This window comes from Ursus americanus, chromosome 10 (genome assembly GCF_024610735.1).
Source record: "Ursus americanus isolate L20-20 chromosome 10, mUrsAme1.1.p, whole genome shotgun sequence".
Classification (NCBI taxonomy): domain Eukaryota; kingdom Metazoa; phylum Chordata; class Mammalia; order Carnivora; family Ursidae; genus Ursus; species Ursus americanus.
Genome location: NC_142136.1, coordinates 51,742,775 through 51,760,035, shown reverse-complemented (window position 1 = coordinate 51,760,035; position 17,261 = coordinate 51,742,775). Strand labels below are relative to the sequence as shown.

The window sequence follows — 17,261 nt, the reverse complement described above, 5'->3', positions numbered from 1 at the left end:
GGAAGGCAGAAGCCTCCTACGCTGGGGAGCAGTCCGGACTCGCAGACCAGTAGCCTCCAGAAAACCAGACTGAAACCGGGAGCTCGGGTGCAGGCGGGGGAACCGGGCAGCTGGCAGTGTTAGAAGCACAAAGGGCAGAGACCTGCCAGCCCTGGGAGCGAGGGCTGGGAGAGCGGCTGTGGGGCGCACAACCCAGGACGCTGTGAGTTTTTAGCAGCACTGACAGAGATGGAGTTAGAGTGGCCAGGGGAGCTTAGTGAAGAGCAGACTGTGATCTCTTTGTTCTGAGACTGAGGTTTGGATATGGTCACTGCTGCTCTCTCAGAAGAGTCACAGAAAGCCGCCAGGGAAAGCCGCCAGAGAACAAAAGCCTGGAAAAACTGGTTTGCACTGTGCCCACCCACCCCCCCTCACAGGGGATGGGGCAACTCTACCCAAACAGGGTTGCCCGAGTATCAGTGCAGCAGGCCCCTCCCCCAGAAGGCAGGCTGAAAAATCAAGAAGCCCACATCCCTAAGGTCCTTATAAAACAGGTATACCTTGCTTGGGTCCTGGTCAATAATTTGGACTCTGTACATCCCCAAACCACACCTCATCAGAATGACAATGAGGAGGAACCCCCAACAAAGGAAAGAAACAGACTGTGGCCTCTGCCACAGAACTAATGGATATGGATATAACCAAGTTGTCAGAATAGATTTCAGAGTAATAGTTATCAAGATGATGTATAGGCTTAAGAAAAATATTAATGAATATACAGAATCTCTAAGGGCTGAAATGAGAATGAATCTGGCAGAAATTAAGAATTCTATGAATGAAATGCAATCTAAACTGGATGGTCTGACTGCCAGGGTAAACGAGGCAGAAGAAGGAGTTAGTGAGTTAGAAGATGAGATGATAGAAAAGAAGGAAAGAGTTAACATAGGAAAAAAAGCTCCATTTTCATGAAAAAATGCTACGGGAGATTACTGACTCAATGAAACGTTCCAAGGTCAGAATTATCGGGATCCTCGAGGGGGTGGAGGAAGAGAGAGGTCTAGAAGAGATATTTGAACCAATTGTAGCTGAGAACTTCCCTAATCTGGTGAAGGAAACAAGCATTCGTGTCCAATGAGGCAGAGAGGACCCCTCCCAAGACCAATGAGAACAGACCAACACCACGACACATAACGGTACAATTCGCAAATCTTAGATCCAAGAAAACAATCTTGAAAATGGCAAGGGGGAAGAGATTCTTTATGTACAGAGGGAGGAACATCGGAATAATGTCAGACCTGTCTACAGAGACCTGGCAAGCCAGAAAGGGCTGGCAAAACATATTCAGAGCACTAAATGAGAAGAACATGCAGCCAAGGATACTCTATCCAGCAAAGCTGTCATTCAGAATGGATGAAGAGACAAGGAGCTTCCAAGACCGGCAGAAACTGAAAGAATATGTGACCACCAAGCCAGCCCTACAAGAAATATTAACGGGGTTCTATAAAAAGACCCCAAGAGTGATACAGAAATCTACAGAGACAATCTATAGAAACAAGGACTTCACAGGCAACATGATGACATTAAAATCCTATCTCTCAATAATCACTCTCAATGTGAATGGCCTAAATGCTCCCATAAAACAACACAGGGTTGCAGACTGGATAAAAAGACATGACCCATCCATATGTTGTCTACAAGAGACTCACTCTGAACCTAAAGATACATCCAGACTGAAAGTGAAGGGATGGAGAACCATTTTTCATGCCAACAGACCTCAAAAGAAAGCTGGGGCAGCAATTCTCATATCAGACATAATAGATTTTAAACTAAAAACTGTAGTTAGAGATACAGAAGGACACCATATTATTCTTAAAGGGTGTATCCAACAAGAGGATCTAACAATTATAAATATCTATGCCCCCAGCAGGGGAGCAGCCAACTACATAAGCCAACTGTTAACCAGAATTAAGAGCCATATAGATAATAACACATTAATTATAGGGGACCTCAACACTCCACTCTCAGCAATAGACAGATCACCTAAGCAGAAAATCAACAAAGAAACAAGAGCTTTGAATAACACACTGGACCAGATGGACCTCATAGATATATACAGAACACTCCACCCTAAAACAACAGAATACTCATTCTTTTCAAATGCACATTGAACATTCTCCAGAATAGACCATATACTGGGCCATAAAACAGGTCTCAACAGATACCAAAAGACTGAGATTATTCCCTGCATATTCTCAGACCACAATGCTTTGAAACTGGAACTCAATCACAATTTGAAAAAATTTTTTGAAGAAACTCAAACACTTGGAAACTAAGGACCATCCTGCTTAAGAATGTTTGGGTAAACCAGGAAATTAAAGAAGAACTTTAGCAATTTATGGAAACCAATGAGAATGAAAACACATCAGTCCAAAACCTATGGTACACTGCAAAGGCAGTCCTAAGGGGGAAATACATAGCCATCCAAGCCTCACTTAAAAGAACAGAAAAATCTAAAATGTCCTTATACTCACACCTTAAACAGCTGGAGATGGAACAAAAGAAGAGGCCTAAGCCACACAAGAAAAGACAACTGATTGAGATTACAGCAGAGATCAATGAATTAGAAACCAAAAATACAGTAGAGCAGATCAACAAAACTAGAAGCTGGTTCTTTGAAAGAATTAATAAGATCGATAAGCCACTGGCCAGACTTATTCAAAAGAATAGAGAAAGGACACAAATTAATAAAATTATGAATGAAAGGGGAGAGATCACGACTAACACCAAGGAAATAGAAACAATCATTAGAAACTATTATCAACAACTATATGCCAATAAATTAAGCAACCTGGAAGAAATGGATGCCTTCCTGGAAACCTATAAACTACCAAGACTAAAGCAGGAAGAAACTGACAATCTAAATAGACCCATTAACAGTGAAAAGATTGAAGCAGTGATCAAAAACCTCCTGAAAAACAAGAGTCAAGGGCCTGATGGATTCCCTGGGGAATTCTACCAAACATTCAAAGAAGAAATAATACCTACTCTCCTGAAGCTGTTTTAAAAAATAGAAACAGAAGGAAAACTACCAAACTCATTCTATGAGGCCAGCATTACCTTGATCCCAAAACCAGGCAAATACCCTATCAAAAAGGAGAATTACAGAGCGATATCCCTGATGAATATGGATGTCAAAATTCTCAACAAGATCCTAGCTACTAGGATCCAACAGTACATTAAAAGGATTATCCATCATGACCAAGTGGGATTCGTCCCTGGGATACAAGGGTGATTCAATATTCACAAATCAATCAGTGTGAGAGATCACATTAATAAAAGAGACGAACCATATGGTCCTCTCAACTGATACAGAAAACAGCAAAACACAGCATCCTTTCCTGATTAAAACCATTCAGAGTGTAGGGATAGAAGGTACATTCCTCAATTTCATAAAAACTATCTATGAAAAGCCTACACTCGCAATGGGGAAAAGCTGAGAGCCCTTCCCTTAAGATCAGGAATACAACAAGGATGCCCACTCTCACCTGTATTGTTCAACATAGTACTAGAAGTCCTAGCAACAGCAGAAAACAACAAAAATAAAATAAATAAATACTCAAATTGGCAAAGAAGTCAAACTCTCTCTTCGCAGATGACATGATACTTTATGTGGAAAACCCAAAAGACTCCACCCCCAAATTACTAGAACTCATACAACAATTCAGTAATGTGGCAGGATACAAAAATCAATGCTCAGAAATCAGTTGCATTTCTATACACTAACAATGAGACTGAAGAAAGAGAAATTAGGGAATCCATCCCATTTACAATAGCACCAAAAACCATACCTTACCTTGGAATTAACTTAACTAGAGACGTAAAGGATCTATACTCTAGAAACTACAGAACACTGATGAAAGACATTGAAGAAGACACAAAAAGATGGAAAAACATTCCATGCTCATGGATCAGAAGAATAAACAGTTAAAATGTCTATGCTACCCAGAGCAATCTACACTTTCAATGCCATCCCAATCAAAATACCAATGATATTTTTCAAAGTGCTGGAAGAAACAATCCTAAAATTTGTGTGGAATCAGAAAAGACCCCGAATCTCTGAGGAAATGTTGAAAAAGAAAAACAAAGCTGGGGGCATCACGTTGCCCGATTTCAACCTACATTACAAAGCTGTGATCACCAAGACAGCATGGTGCTGGCACAAAAACAGACACATAGAACAATGGAACAGAATACAGACTCCAGAAATGGACCCTCAAATCTGTGGTCAACTAATCTCTGACAAAGCAGGAAAAAACATCCAGTGGAAAAAAGACAGTCTCTTCAATACATGGTGCTGGGAAAATTGGACTCCTATATACAGAAGAATGAAACTTGACCACTCTCTCACACCATACACAAAGATAAACCCCAAATGGATGAAAGACCTCGATGTGAGACAGGAATCCATCAAAATCATAGAGGAGAATATAGGCTGTAATCTCTTCGACATCAGCCACAGCAACTTCTTTCATGACACATTTCCAAAGGCAAGGGAAACAAAAGAAAAAATGAACTTTTGGGACTTCATCAAGATAAAAAATTTCTGCACAGCAAAGGAAACAGTCAACAAATAAAGAGGCAACTCACGGAATGGGAGAAGATATTTGCAAATGACACTATAGATAAAAGGCTGGTATCCAAGATCTATAAAGAATTTCTCAAACTCAATACCCAAGAACAAATAAATCAAAAAATGGACAGAAGATATAAACACTTTTCCAATGAAGACACATGAATGGCTAACAGACACATGAAAAAACGTTCAACATCATTAGCCATCAGGGAAATACAAATCAAAACCACATTGAGATACCACCTTACACCAGTTAGAATGGCAAAAACTGACAAGGCAAGAAACAACAAATGTTGGAGAGGACGTGGAGAACAGGGAACCCTCTTACACTGTTGGTGGGAATGCAAGTTGGTACAGCCACTTTGGAAAACAGTGTGGAGGTTCCTCAAAAAGTTAAAAATTGAGGGGCGCCTGGGTGGCACAGCAGTTAAGCGTCTGCCTTCGGCTCAGGGCGTGATCCTGGCATTATGGGGTCGAGCCCCACATCAGGCTCTTCCGCTATGAGCCTGCTTCTTCCTCTCCCACTCCCCCTGCTTGTGTTCTCTCTCTCGCTGGCTGTCTCTATCTCTGTCGAATGAGTAAATAAATAAAAAATCTTTAAAAAAAAAAAAAAGTTAAAAATTGAGCTACCCTATGACCCAGCAATTGCACTACTGGGTATTTACCCCCAACGATACAGACTTAGTGAAAAGAAGGACCATGTGCACCCCAATGTTCATAGCAACACTGTCCACAATAGCCAAACTGTGGAAGGAGCCAAGATGCCCTTCAACAGACAAATGGATGAGAAAGATACGGTCCATATATACAATGGAATATTACTCAGCCATCAGAAAGAATGATTACCCAACATTTGCATCAACATGGATGGAACTGGAGGAGATTATGCTAAGTGAAATAAGTCAAGCAGAGAAAGACAATTATCATATGCTTTTACTTATTTGTGGAACATAAGGAATAGCAGGGAGACTGTTAGGAGAAGGACGAGAAAAATGAAGGTGTGGGGGTAAACAGAGGAGGAAATGAACCATGAGAGACTATGGACTCCAGGAAACAAACTGAGGGTTTTAGAGGGGGGTGGGGTAGGGGGATGCGCTAGCCCAGTGAAGGGTATTAAGGAGGACACATATTGCAATGAGCACTGGGTATTACATGCAAACAATGAATCATGGAACACTACATCAAAAACTAACGATGTACTGTGTGGTGACTAACATAATAAAAAAATAAAAATAAAAATGAAAGGCAAATTACCCCCCCCCCACACACACACAATACACTAAATGGAATAGATTAGAGGAAGCAGAAGAATGGGTCAGTAACCTGGAGGACAAAGAAATGAAAAACAATCAAGCTGAACAGAAGAGAGAAAAAAAAAATAAAAAATGAAAACAGACTTAAGAGTACCCTGTGACACCATTAAGTGTAATAACATTCACACTATAGGGATCCCAGTATAAGAACATAGAGAAAAAGGAGCAGAAAAATCATTTGAAGAAATAATAACAGAAAACTTCCCAAATCTGGGGAAGGAAACAGAAATCCAGATCCAGGAGTCACAAAAAGCCCTCAACAAAATCAACTCAAGGAGGTACCCAACCAAGACGTATAGTAATTAAAATGCCAAAAAGTAGTGAAGTGAGACTTCAAAGCAGCACCCCATAAGCCTATCAGCTGATTTTTTAGCAGGTCAGAAAAAAGAGGCAGCATATATTCAAAGTGCTGAAAGGAAAAACCCTGCAGCCAGGAATACTCTACAGCAAGGCTATCTTTGAGTATAGAGGGAGAGATAAGAAGTTTCCCAGACAAACAAAACTTACAAGAATTGATGACCATTAAACAAGTTCTACAAGAACAATTAAAGCAGACTTTTGAGTGGGAAGACGGTGGGGGTAAGATAGGAGTAAGAAAAGTTAGGAAGCACAAAAGCAGTAAAAATAAATATTTCTGTAAAAATTAGTCAAGGAATTCACAAAATAAGAGGATGTTAAACTATGATATCGTATACATAAAACATGGGGTGGGGAGGGAAGGAGTAAAAAAATGGGTTCAAACTTACATGACCCACTTCATATAGACTGCTATATACATAAGATGTTATATACAAACGTAATGGTAACCATAAATCAAAAACCAGTAATACCTATGCAAAAAATAAAGAAAATAGGGATCCAAATACAGCACCAAAGAAAGCAAGCAAAGCATGAAAGGTGAGAGCAAGAGAAGAAAGGAACAGAGAACTACAAAACCATAAACCAGCAAAAAATGTCAGTAAGTACATGCCTACCAATAATTACTTTGAATGTTAATGGACTAAACACTTGAATCAAAAGTCAGTGGGTACCAGAATGGATAAAAAGACAAGACTTATCTATACGCTTGCTGCCTATAAGAGATTCATTTCAGACCTAAAGACACATGAAGATTGAAAGTGAAAGTATGGAAAGGCATTTATCATGCAAATGGTAGTGAAAGGGTAGCAATACTTATACAGGAAAAAAAATAGACTTTAAAACTGACTATAACAAGAGACAAAAAGGGATACTATATAATCATAAAAGGAAGAATCCAATGAGAGGACATAACAATTGTAAATATTTATGCACCCAACAAGGGAGCACCCAAATACATTAAGCAGCCAATAACAAACATAAAGGAAGTAATCAATAGTAATACAATAATACTAGGGGACTTTAACACCACACTTACATCAATAGATCATGCAACAGAAAACCAACAAGGAAACAGTAGTTTTGAGTGAAATATTGGACCAGACGGATCTGACAGACATACTCAATACATTCTATCCTGAAGGAACAGAATACATTTTTTTCAAGTGCACATGAAACATTTTCCAGAAGATAACACATCAGGCCACAAAACAAGTCTTGACAGATTCAAAAAGACTGAAGTCATACTATGCATCTTTTCAGACATATGCCATGAAACTAGAAATCAACCACAAGAAAAAAATCTGGAAAGAACACAAATACATGGAAGTTAAATAATATGCTACTAAACAATGGTCAACCAAAGAATGAAAGAGGAAATAAAAAAAATACATGGAGAGGGGGCGCCTGGGTGGTACAGTTGGTTAAATGTCCAACTCTTGGTTTCAGTTCAGGTTGTGATCTCAGGGTCATGGGATGAGGCCCCAAGTCAAGATCCATGCTCAGCTTAGAGTCAGCTTGGGATTTTCTCTGCCCTCTCCACTCTGCCCCTCCCCACCATGTGCACTCTAGCTTTAAAATAAATCTTAAAAAAAAAAAAAAATACATGGCCACAGATGAAAATGAAAATACAATAGTCCAAGTCCTTTGGAATGAAGCAAAAGCTGTTCTAAGAGGAAAGTTTATAACAAAACAGGCCTACCTCAAGAAGCAAGAAAAAGCTCTGGGGCGCCTGGGTGACTCAGTTGGTTAAACATCTGCCTTTGGCTCAGGTCGTGATCCCAGGGTTCTAGGATGTTGCCCTTCATCAGGCTCCCTGTTCAGTGAGGAGACTGCTTCCCTCTCCCTCTGCTGCTCCCCCTGCTTGTGCTCTCCTGTGCTCTCTCAAATAAGTAAACAAACTAACAAAATCTTAAAAACCCACACAATAGAACAGATCAGTGAAACCAAGAGATGGTTCTTTGAAAAGATCAACAAAATTGATAAACATCTAGCAAGATTCACTAAAAAAGGGTGGGGGGAGGACCCAAATAAACAAAATTACTAATAGGAGAAATAACAACCAACACCACAGAAATACAATTATACCAGAATATTATGAAAACCTCTCTGCCAACAAATTGGACAACAAAGAAATGGATAAATTCTTAGAAACATATAACCTACCAAAACTAACGCAAGAAAAAATAGAAAATTTGAATAGACCAATCATCAGCAATGAAACTAAATCAGTAATCAAAAAAACTCCCAAAAAACAAAAGTCCAGGACCAGAGAGCTTCACAGGCTAATTCTATCAAACACTTACAGAAGAATTAATACCTTTTCTCCTCAAACCATTCCAAAAAACAAACAAATGGAAGGAAAACTTCCAAATTCATTCTACGAAGTCAGTATCACGCTGATACCAAAACCAGAGAAAGCCACCAAAATAAAAATAAAACAAAATTAAAAACAAAAAATTTAAAAAAAAGACACAGAGAAAGAGAACTACAGGCCAATATCTTTCATGAATATAGATGCAAAAATCCTCAAAAAAATAGCAGCAAACCAAATACAACAATATATTTAAAAAATCATTCACCACAATCAAGTGGTATTTATTGCCTCCATGCAAGGTGGTTCAATATTCACCAAGCAATCAACATGATACCTCACAATAAAAAAATTAAAAAAGGATAAAACTGTATGATCATTTCAACAGATGCAGAAAAAGTATTTGACAAAGTACAATATCGATTCATGATAAAAACCCTCTGCAAAGTAGGTCTAGAGAAAACATATCACATTATAAAGGCCTTATATGAAAAGTCCACTAAACATCACACTCAATGGGGAAAAACTGACAGCTTCTCCCCTGAGATCACGAACAAGATAAGGATGTCCACTCTCATCACTCTTATTCAACATAGTAGTGGAAGTCCTAGACACAGCAATGAGACAAGAAGTAAAATGAATCCAAATTGGTAAGGAAGAAGTAAAACTCTATTTGCAGATGACATGATACTATATATACTACTACTAGAACCGATAAATGAATTCAATATAGTCCTAGGATACAAGATCAGTGTTCTGAAATCTGTTGATTTCTTATACACTAATAATGAAACAGAAGTGAAATTAAGAAAATAATCTCATATACAACCACACCAAAAAGAATAAAATATCTAGGAATAAAAGTAACCAAAGAGGTGAAAAACCTGTACTCTGAAAACTATAAAACAGTGAAAAAAGAAATTCAAGATGATGCAAAGAAATGGAAACACATTCCATGCTCATGGGTTGGAAGAACAAATACTGTTAAAATGTCCGTACTACCCAAAGCAATCTACAGATTTAATGCAATCCCTATCAAATTACCAACAACACTTTTCACAGAACCAGAACAAACAATCCTAAAATTTGTATGGAATCACAGAAGACCCCAAATAGCTCAAACAATCTTGAAAAAGAAAAAACAAAGCTGGAGGTATCATAATTCCAGATGTCAGGATATACTACAAAGCTGTAGTAATCAAACAGTAGGATACTGGCACAAAACAGGCACACAGATCAACGGAATAGAACAGAAAGTCCACAAATAAGCCATGTTTAGGAGGAAAGAAAATGCAATGGGAAAAAGACAACCCTTTCAACAAATGGTGCTGGGAGAACTAGACAGCTACATGCAAAAGAATGAACCTGGACCCCTGGCTTACATCATACACCATTCAGATCCATTACAATCCATTTAAAATGGATTAAGGACCTAAATGTTGAGACCTGAAACTATAATAATCCTAGAGGAGAGCACAGGCGGTAATTTCTCCAACATCGGCTACAGCAACTTCTTTCTAGATATATCTCCTAAGGCAAGGGAAATAAAAGCAAAAATAAACCACTGGGACTAAAAGAAGAAGCTTTTGCACAGCAAAGAAAACAATCAAGAAAACTAAAAGACAAATGAGTAAATGGAAGAAATTTGCAAATGGCATCTCTGATAAAGGGTTAGTATCTAAAATGTATAAAGAACTGATACAACTCAATACCCAAAAAGAAATAATCCGGTTAAAAAATGGGGAGAAGACATGAGCAGACATTTTTCCAAGGAAGACATCCAGATGGCCAACAGATATGAAAAGATGCTCAACATTACAGATCATCAGGGAAACGCAAATAAAAACTACACTGAGCTATCACCTCACACCTGTCAGAATGGCTAAAATCAAAAACAAGACTAAAACAAATAACAAAATAAGCAAAAACAAGAAACAAGTACTGGTAAAGATGTGGAGAAAAAGGAATCCTCTTGCACTGTTGGTGGAAATGCAAATTGGTGCAGTCATTGTGGAAAACAGTATGGAGGGTCCTCAAAAAAATTAACAGGAATCACACTACTTGTATTTATTCCAAAAGTACAAAAAAACCCACTAAGTCAAAAGAATATATGCACCCCTATGTTTATAGCAATATTATTTACAATAGCCAAATCATGGAAGCAGCCCAAGTGTCCATCAACTGATGAATGGATTAAAAAAAAAATGGTGTATATATACACAATGGAATATTATTCAGCCATAAAATAGAATGCTATCATTCCAGTTACAACAACGTGAATAGAGCTAGAAAACATAATGCTAAGTGAAATAAGCCAGTCAGAGAAAGACAAATACCGTATTCTCTCACTCATATGTGAAATTTAAGAAACAAATGAGCAAAGGAAGAAAGAGAGGCAAACCACCCACAGATTCTTAACTACAGAGAGCAAACTGATGGTTACCAGAGGGGAGGTGCGGGGAGGGGGGGGAATAGGGGGTGGGATTAAAGAGTACACTTACCATGGTGAGAAATAAAATGAAATGGAAAAAATAGAATAAGATGTATTGACTGAACAAAAAGGGGTAAAAACATGGAGAATACAGAGATACCTAAAGAATTATATGGAGTTTGGTGAAAAGTCTCACATATTGGGAGTTTCAGAGGGAGAAAATAGAGCAAAAATAGCAATATAAAGAAATAATGACCTTGAATGTCTAAAATTGAAAAATAATTACCATGGATGTTCATTCAAAACAGACAAAAAGTATTATGCCACAAATGTGAAGGGATTTGGGATAGGTCTCCCCAGAATGTGCCACTTTGGCATGCATATTATTTTAAGCTGAAGGCAATTGAGACCCTGTGGGCTCAAGAAAAACTTCTGCCTCTCCCTTAACTACATAGAAGAATCTAAAGTGAAGGGTCTTTCCAGAATAAGGGTTATCACAAAGATAAATTTTTATCTGAGTGACCCATCTGTAGGGCAGTGCAAACAGCTAATTGGCAAACATCTGCTCTTTTTATCACCCTGTGAATTTCATTCCTTTCCTCTGAAGTCCCGGACCCCTACTCCCTTCTCCTCAGTTCAGAATGACACATACACCTCATCGTGCCTCTCTGGAATTTCCGTGTCTGTGGGGATTACCCATAGGTAGGCTATTAAATTTGATTTTCTCGTTTATCTATCTCATGTCAATTTGATGCTTAGTCCAGCTAGAAGGACCACTGAGGGACAGAATTCTTGATCCCCAACACATTCAAGAAGTTCCATTAACCACAGAAAGATACATTGAAGGAAGCCATACCTAGATATACCACACTAAAACTTCTGAAACTAAAATCAAAGAGGAAATTATAAAAGCAGAAAAAGACATTTTCCTTACAAAAAAGAAAAAAAAGACATTTTTAATCAAACAAAATTGAGAGAATTCATCACAGCAGAGTCACTATACAGGAAATACTGAAAAGTGTTCTTAGGCTCAATGAAGCTAAGAGATGCCAAAAGTACCAACGACTACTACTGTAAGTAACAAAAACTAGTGAATATATGGGTAAAAGAACATTGATTCTATGAAATAATATCTTTTAGGATTTCAAATTTATATAGAATCAAAATACATAACAATATCATGTAAGTTGGTAGAAAGGATAAGTGGCTTTAAAGTATGTTAAAGTCCTTATATTATCTGAGGAGGGGTAAAGGCATTAATTTATTTTACTTTTTAATATGTCATACATACAATCACTAAAAGAATAGAATATGTAAATATTATCGACATTTTGAATTATCAGAAATAATTCAAAGGAGTCAATAAAGGTTAGAAAAAGAAACAGGTGAAAAAAATAGCTTTCATTGAGACACACCAGTAAATACAGTACATCTATACTAAATACTCAATTTAGATTTGTAGAATGAATATCAAACCCAGTCATATACTGCTTATAAAAAGCAGTTATTAACTATAAGACCATTTAAATATTGAAAGTAAACAACAGAAAAGACAGACCATTTGAATGCTCAACAAAGCAAGCTGCTATGGCTCGCTGCACATCAGACAGGGGAGCACGGAGACAAGAGGCATCACGGGAAACAAACAAGGATGTTTCTAAGATAAAATGGTCAATTCACCAGGACAATATACAATCCTGAAATTTTATGTACCTGAACTATATTTGCATGCAAAATTATATATAAAGCAAAAATGACAGAAGGACATGTAGAAAATTCACAGTCATGGGGGTGCCTGGCTGGTTCAGTTGTAGAGCATGCAACTCTTGATCTCAGGGTTGTTAAGTTCAAGCCCCATGGCGGGTGTAGAGATTACTTAAAAATTTTAAAAATCTTAAAAAACATTTCACAGTCATGAGAGATTGCGAAATACCTTTCTCAATAATTGAAAAACAAGCAGACAATAAATCAGTAAGGATAAAGATATAAACAAGAGAGTTACAAAATTTGGCCTAATTGACATGTTTAGAACATTGCACATAACAATTTCAGAATGCACACTTTTTTCAAGTACACACATAGTTACCAAAACTAACTATATCCATTGATCAAATAAGAAATTACAATGAAAATTAGAAAATATTTTTAACTAAGTGGTATTGGAAACATATCAATGTTTGTGGATTGCAGTTAAAGCTTTGTGTAGAGGGAAATTTGTCACATAATAGTAAAGGAAGACTGAAAATCAATTTATCTCAGCAAACATTCAAGAAGTTATTTTTAAAAAGGCAAATGAAGGAAAATAAAAGAAAATAAAGTATTGAAATAAACATACATACAAAGGAGAAACAAAGACAAAAGCTAGTTCTTTCAGTAGACTAACAGCATAGATCGGGAGTAAGAAAACCTTTTCTGTAAAAGGCCAGATGATTCTTTTCTCAGTCTTTGCAAGCCTTGTGATTTCTGTTCAATTTTTTATCTGGCATTGTGGTGGGAAAGCAGCCATAGATAATACGTGAATAGGTTTGGTTGTGTCACATTATGTACAAAAACGGGTAAAAGGTTAGATTTGGCCCAAAGCTGTAGTTGGCCAGCCTGTTAAAGATAAGCCCAGAGCAAGACATACATGGGGTGGGTGGGTGGGTGGGTGGGTGGGTGTGTGTGTGTGTGTGTGTGAGAGAGAGAGAGAGAGAGAGAGACAAACAACAAAAATTAGAAATTAAAACGGAGACCTCATTATAAGTCCTACATTAGAAAAACTGTAACAGTCATAATAGCTTACTATGAATAACTTTAGGCTAATTAATTTAAAATTTTAGATGAAACAGACCCTAACGGAAGCTCAACTTACTAAAACCAAATAGAAACTACAAATAGTTCCTTATCTTTTAAAGGAATAAGTCCGTAATCAAATATCTTCCCTCACTGAAAATCCTAGATCCAGACGAATTCACCAGTCATTTCCATCAAATATTTAAGGAATAAATTCTATCTAACTGACCAACTCTGTAAAGCATTAAAAGGGAATACTTTCCAAATCATTTTATGATGACAGCATAACACTGAAACCAAAACTTGACAAGGAAATCACAATTAAGGAAAATTAGAGGTCCATCTCTCACATTTACATAAAAGCAAAAATCTTCCACAAAATTTCAGCAAATCAAATCTAGCAATATACAGAAAGGATAACACACCATGAACAATTTACGTTTAAGAAAGAAAGTAATGCTTTAATATTCAAAAATCAATGTATTAATAAAGTATAAATAACCAAGTTGAATAAAAACAACCTTGCTCCCAGGTGCATGATCAGCAGTTCGGCCATTTCCAGGTGAAGTGCTCATGGCCTAAGGAACTACTGGTCATTTAAAGGACTTACAGCTTTGATTAATAAACTCATCATGAGAGCCCACAGCAGAAAGAGTTTTAATGAAAATGGCTCCACGTTCCCATAGTCAAAGTCAGATCTGTCAGGCACACCTGAAATGTGCTCAAAGCCAAATTATTTATCCTTCTAGATAGCTGTTTCTGACATTTCCCATTGCTGTATGTTTTTTCAATCTTTTTTCCCCTCTTCGAATTTCCACATCTTGGGACTTGCTTAGCTGAGTGGATACAAATATTATTAGACAATAATTTTGCTTTCCATCCAATATGCTAGCTCTTACCGGAGAAACGGGGTCAGAGGTTATTTGGATAGGAGCATCCTATGCTTATCTTTATGGTACCGAAAATTTGTGGAAGAAACTGGCTGTGCAGAATGTTACAGAATTCTTTTCTTAAAATCAGTATCTTTTTATAGTTTTCTTTCTACATGATCTTTTTTGTACTCTGAAGAATATTTTAATTACATTAAATAAGGCTGATTTTGCTACTTTTGCTACTTTTTAAAAGTGTAAAAAACTTTTTTGCACTCTTCAAGTACAAAATAGACATTAAAAGAGGAAAAAATGTACCTTGAATTTGCACCTTCCTTCTCAAACGAAAGCTGTAAACAATTGATATATTTTGTCTTAAAACACCTGGTTCAATATATGCTTATTTGTTTTCAAACCTCATCAAGCTCGCTCTTTCGATTTAAAATGCTATTGAATAGGTCACTTTTGAAGACAGCTCGCTCTTTCGATTTAAAATGCTATTGAATAGGTCACTTTTGAAGACAGAGTGTGCTCCGAACTTGGGATATGGTGGACCAAGCAGCTTAAGTGTACCATAAATTTTCAAATGTTACATCTAAGACACGAGATGTGGTCACTGAAAAACAAAAATATAGACGTAGGACTTAATGTACTCTTTGTCAAGCCATTCGCTAGTTTTCAAAGTCATGTTACTCTACCTCTGAAAAGTGATGTAATCTGGTAGCAGCATATTAGTTCATTTACATAATTTTAAAAAATCAAAGTACTGGCAGCTTCCAGAAGACAGTCATGGCTGCCACAGAGGAGGTACTCACCTTGCAGGCTGAAGTCGCGCAAGAAGGAACTGAACTTCCCAAGGCAGCGGCTCTCGTAGCGTCTTTTAAAAGAGCCGCAGCCCGAGCCGGAGGCGGGACCCATACTGAAACCACGTGCTTCAGGTGTTGCCGCAGCCCAGGGAAGGCCTTCTCCGGATTGAGACTGAGCTAGAACCCCAGCTAGCACGACCTGCGCTGAGCATGCGCGGATGCCCATGCCTGCGACCGCCGCGCGCGCAGTGGGGAGCGGTGGCGTGGGCCAGCTCTGGCTCAGATCCTGGCAACCCGGCGTGGGCTGCCTTGGCCTGATTGATAGAGAGGAGCAACCGGGCCCACCAAAGTCTGCCCGGTGAGGCCTTTTTGGCCACTACGTTACATGGGCCTGGAGTGCGTGCCCGGTGCTCAGGGCCTGACGCCATTGCAGCTCCAGACCTGCTCCATCTCTAGGACCTGGTGGCAGAGTGCTCACTTGCCTTCTGGTTAATGACACGCAGGTTCTGACCAGAGTGCCCGCCTCCCACATTGGCCAGTGCCCGGCACTTCCAGGTCTAAATCATAGCCAACCAGGCGGCGGGGCTCTCTCTGTGTCCCTCCCAATTTCTCCAGCGGAGACAATGGCTAACTACGTGGAAGATGGGGTGTTCGGGGTCGTAACTCCGGGGCCGGGCTGCCTGCAGACGCCGGAAGTGCTTTAGATCACTGCTGTGTGGGCACTCACAGTGGCAGTCTGACCGATGCCTTCAGAGGCATTTCTGCAGAATTCAGCTGCAGGGCCAGACCCAACTGGCCAGCTTTCGAGAAGTGGCCTACTGTGACTAATCCGAAGGACTAGACCGCCTTCTGTGGCTCCTGAATCACGGATAAGTGTCCTCCCTGCAGTTGCTGAGCTCAGAGGAGCAGGCTTCCGCACCGGCAGTAAGCGACTTCCAGATTCTGGGAACCCCACCTGTGGCTGGATGTCAGGCCTCAGGTGGGGGTGGCCATCTGTTGTTTACGTCATACCCTTCCCAGCCCTTTGAAATTCTTGGAATGTTGGAATGAAGGGATGCAGAAAAGCTGGAAGCTCCTGGAAGACGTAATCCAGGAAGGGAAACGAGCATGTAGGAAGTGGCGGCTCTCCCCAATTATGTGATTTGTAAACTGGGTGATGACTTCCCCAAAAAACGCAAACATCCTGTAATCCTTTTTTTTTTTTTTTAATGTCCTAAGATCCTTAATAGCAACCCTGGGATTGGCCTCTAACAGGATGTTGTGAAGGTTCATGGACTGGGCAGCCAAAATGAATGAAACATCTGCAGTACTGAGGCGGCTAGTATAGTCTGACTTGAGAAAGATGTGAATTACCTCATATTATCTCACACATATGTTTATTTTCCCTTACAAACTGCTGATATTCAAGTTAGCTTCAGGGTCAACCTTGTGTCGTACACATACAACATTTTCTATGGTTTGGCTTGCTTTAGAATCTTGAAAGTCCAAGTTCCAACCTTCCCCCCCCCCGCCCTTTAATTTACCTTTTCCATTTTGGTATAATTTATTCCAGCATCTTACAGCAGTGTAAAAGTAGATGTTTTTGTGTTGTTTACTTACTAAACAACATTTTCATGAAATGGCCACTAGCCTGCCAAGAATGCAATATGTACAAAAAAATAGAAGTAGAAATTTCGTATGTCAGTATACATCAATGGTAAATTAAAGAACAAATGCTTTGCCTTGTCAAAAAGGGGTACTCTCCAGCTGATTGTTACATGCAGGCCCATTACTGTCAGATATATATA

General features: G+C 38.7%; 1 pseudogene; it reads right to left on the bottom strand.

Moving 5' to 3' along the window:
- LOC123801070 (small ribosomal subunit protein uS2-like) overlaps window positions 1-15,700 on the bottom strand; it is a 33,065-nt pseudogene extending 17,365 nt beyond the window's left edge.
- Between the last annotated feature and the right edge of the window lie 1,561 nt (window positions 15,701-17,261).